Below are 4,725 nucleotides of genomic sequence, written 5' to 3'. Positions count from 1 at the left end.
GAAATGAAATCACAAAGGAGGTTTTTCCCAAACCAAAACTCCTCCTGATCAGAGGCAGGCAGTCAGTCTGTCAGAGCTATACTCCAATCCAATCATCTCCACAGAACTCAACCAGCATGACATGACTACAGTAGCCTACAGATAACATTTTATATAGAAATACAGGAAGTTTTAGGGGGCGGGGCATAGCTTGAAGTTGGACTGTCTGTAGTTAAACTTATTGTATTATTTATTATCAATGGGACGGGCGTCATAGGCTCATATCAGCCATTTGTCCATAACCAGAGTATGAATGCGTCGGTGTGGACGGTGTGTGGCTGTGGGGGCTGTCATTCCACAACCTCAACTACCAATGGGAGGAGCTCTCAATAGTTCCCGGAAGTTAGCAGCAATAACTCGTGCGTATATCTAATGTGTGGCTGACAGTAGCGAGTGACAGTAGACTTGCATGCACTTTAAAAGCAGGTAAGATTAACAACGTTTAAGATTTTAGATTGTATATTATCAATCATCAATGCATCAATAAACATGTTCTTCTTCCTACTATGCAGGTGTGGTCACATGGTTGGTCTGAGGAACCCAGCCATGCAGGCAGCCATAGAAAATCAAAATAGTGCATTGGGCAGATAATGATGATTTATTTATTTTTTCTTACAGACAGTCAGAACATCAAAGGTTTCATGGCAGTAATGTTGTCAAAGATCATTGGCCCCAACGCTTGCTGTTGACCCAGTGACTTCAGTGATGATCAATCAATTAACCCCTAAATAAAATAACAGTTTAATTGACACTCTTAACAAGGGCATAAAACACATTTTTGGACAAAGGCAGATGACTGTATAACTAAGTAAAAGATAAACAATCCTGGCCTGATTTGTTGTCCCATCATCTCACCACGTGATTCCCTAATCTTCAATCCACCAACCAATCATCACCTGCAAGAAATGCACCTTCCTTCCATCACCCATGTCCTGAGTCACTCGTTCAGACATAGGCATACAGTCTATTTCTGTGTTCAGCATTTTCTTTTTATTATTAAATTAGAACAAATGTATACTTCCACCTTTTATACAAAATAAATAATAAGTGACAGAACACCTCATTTAAAGCCCAGGCAAGACCTATGTTATATAAGTCTAGCTCTTTCTGGTTAATATTATTGTCTACCTATTTTGTATGTCTGTGGGAAAAATGGAATTTTGACAAAAATGTGCAAGCCAGCATGGCAATGACCCCTGGTGGTCACAACAGCAATAACAGCCGGAGGTCAGGAGTTAGGCTTTGAAGATGAAAGTGGGCTGACAATTTTAAAATATAACTTTCTTTAAATCACTTTCCAAAAGCCTGTATGGTTGTATGTAGGCCTGTTGCTGCTTTTGTCCAATTGAGGGCGACACAGACCATAGAATAAACATACAGGCACCCTGACAACTGACTTGGTACAGTCAGAATGAAACGGGACAGGAGTTAGGCTACTGTAGCCTGGTTAATAAACCAGACCGAATCAGCCGTTGGCAAAAAAAAGTTGCCTACCAGCGGATTACGGTCTGGCGAGGCTCAGTAGCACGCCTCTTTCCTACAGCAGAGAACAGGTCGGACCAATCGGGACACGGTATGCAATATAGGCGGGCTTTGGTACAGTGACGTTCAATGCTTGTGACCTTTGACTGACAGTAGCTCTGACCAATTGCGTCGAAGAGAAAATGTTCCCCGGGAAATGAAATCCAAGTGGAGCCAGCCCAGACTGATATACCGCGACAGTGTTGTGTGATATTAGTCTGGCTTATTAGCCAGGCTTTTGATTGATTGATTGAAGAATTTATTAACAGTTTGCAGAATTACAGTACATTTCAAGCACAAACTCAATACAAAGGCTGTTAACTGTGAGTGGACGACCCAATTAAGCATTACACTTGTTTCCAACAGGGTCCACCATGTTCAAATCATCAAAACATTTAGAGACGTACAAATAGACACTTCTATAGACAGAACAGGAATTCATCAAAAAAGAATTCATCAAAAAGGAGGTAAAAAGGGAAAAGAAAAATATACAGTGAGGGGAAAAAAAAGGGGGGGGCGGGGGGGGGGGGATTCACGTTCAGCTCCGTTAAATTGTTTGTTTTCCTTGGAGGAGCTGCGTTGGGTCCCCAAGTCGGCTCCGTGGCCGTACCTTGAGTTGGCTGTGTGGCCGTGACCATCTCTTGTGTTGTCCTTGCGTTGGGTCCCCAAGTTGGCTCAGTGGCCATACCTTGAGTTGGCTGTGTGGCCGCGACCGTCTCTTGTGTTGTCATTGCGTTCGTGTTTGAGGGATTCCGATTTTACAGGGGCCAGTTTCGAATTGCAGCCGTCCGTAGGTGCCCTTTGAGAGCGGTTTTGAAAGAGTCAAGGGATTCGCATGTCTTAATGACAGTTGGTAGGGCGTTCCACATTTTAGTGGCATAGGAGCGAAAAGAATTTAGTCCCTTGTTTGTGCCGAATCTGGGTTGTACATGGTTCGTTGCACTCCCTCTGGTGTTGTGGGTGTGGACTTCGTTAACATTAAGGAAGTATCTAGACAGGTACATGGGTATCTTGGTGGTGTATCGAATCTTGTGGACCAGACCCATTGCAAGATGCTGTACTCTGTCGTCGACCCTAAGCCATTCCAGCCTGTCGAAGTGGGCAGGGGTGAGGTGGGTTCGGGGGGCTAGATCAAGTAGGAGCCTGACCAGTTTGTTTTGGGAAGTCTGGAGCCTGGTTTTAAGGGCCTTTGAGGTGCTGTGGTACCAGGAGGTGCATGCATAGTCAAAGAAACCCTGTACAAGGGCTCCTGTTAAGGTCTTCAAGGTGTTTTTGTTGACCAGTGAGGAGATCCTGTAGAGGAATCTTGTTCTATGGTTGACTTTTTTGATTACGTTGGTGGCCATTTTATCACCGGAAAGATTAGCCTCCAGGATGGAACCTAGGTAGGTAATTTCATCTTTACGTGTGATAACATTGTCACCCACTCTAACCAAGAAGCCATTTGCCTTGCTGAGATTACTAATAGAGCCAAAGAGAATGGATTCAGTTTTTCCCAGGTGTAAAGATAGTTTGTTATCAGCGAGCCAGGTGCAGATTCTACCGAGTTCAGAGCTGAGGGCATTTTCAACCTGCAGTTTGTCCCTGTCCGAGACCAGCAGTGCTGAGTCATCTGCGAACAGGAACAAGTTGCAGTCACAGGCTGAAGTCATGTCGTTTACATATATTAGGAACAGTAGAGGCCCTAGTATGCTTCCTTGTGGAACGCCACAGCTCACTGGGAGGGGGGGGGACAGTGTTCCGTTCACTTCCACCATCTGTTCTCTCCCCTCCAGGTAGGATTGCATCCAGCTCACTGATGTGCTATCGAAACCAATTGCTTTTAGCTTGTTAACCAGTATGGAGTGGTTCACGGTGTCAAAAGCCTTTTGGAGGTCCAGCATGACCATGCCGCAGTATTTGCCAGCGTCCACCTCTTGTTTGATGTGGTCGCTCAAATAGAGGAGGCATGTGTCAGTGGAGTGGGATGTTCTGAAGCCAGATTGGAACTCGTACAATAATTTATTAGTGGCAAGATACTTTTCAACCTGTTCATAGACTATTTTTTCCATCACTTTCGAGATGGAACTAAGAATAGAAATAGGGCGGTAGTTGCCGGGGTCTAATTTACTCCCTTTCTTGTGCAAGGGGGTTACTTTGGCCAGTTTGAAATCTTGGGGGACCTGTCCCTGTTTGATGGAGAGGTTTACTATGTGGGTGATGATTGGAGCTATAGAGATGGCTGAGTCTCTGAGAAATTTGGAGGGAATGTTGTCATGTCCTGTGGCCTTGTGGGGTTGGAGGGCACTCAGTTTCTTAATTACCTCATCAGTTGTTACCATAACTAGTTTAAAATCGTCTTTACAAACACCTAGGTTTTTGTAGAAGGTTGTAATGTGCTCTACACCAAAGAGCCCAGAGTGGGAGGGCAGTTTGTTAACCAGAGTTGTTGATATGTTTGTAAAGAAGATATTCAAGTAGTTGGCCACATCAAGGTTGTCAGTGATGAGAGTGTTGTCAGATTTGATGTTTATGTTCGAAAATCTGGTTTTTAGTTTCTGACCATAGCTTAGTTGATTGTTTAGTAGCTTCCAGAGCTCATGAGGATTGTTTTTGTTTTCCTCAGCTTTATCATTAATGAAGTTACTTTTAGCTGATTTGGTCATGGCAGTTACACTGTTTCGTAGGCTAAGGCTACTGTGCCAAGTGAGAGCCCTTGATCTGATCATTCATTTTGAACAAATATCAAAGTATTCTGCGGCAAACCTGGACTTGCGTCACAACACCCACCACACACACTCAAGCACACACGCACAAATCAGATCATATCAAATCATTAGTGTTGATTGAAAGCAAACTGGGATCCATTCTCTCCAGACCAGATGTGAGCAGTGATTAGATTAGGCTATAAATATAGAACTCAGGTGAGATGCCAGCTAGGTTGTATCACCTCAGAATGGAACCTGTGTCCCCTCTCTGCTGCAGGATGTTGGCCAGAAAAACACATGATCTTGAGTACACGGTGGCTGGAGTGAGCGAGGAAGATGCATATGGAAACGGCTGATCCACTGTGACGACCCCTGCTCATCATTCTCATCATTATGGATGAATATGAAGAGAAGACAGCTCAAGTAAAGGACTTTTTTAATTCTTCGTGGCTGCTGGTTAGGGTTAGCTAGGGAGGTT

This window comes from Electrona antarctica (assembly GCF_951216825.1).
Source record: "Electrona antarctica genome assembly, chromosome: 16".
NCBI classification, from domain to species: Eukaryota; Metazoa; Chordata; class Actinopteri; order Myctophiformes; family Myctophidae; genus Electrona; species Electrona antarctica.
Note: the sequence above shows the minus strand (reverse complement) of the source record.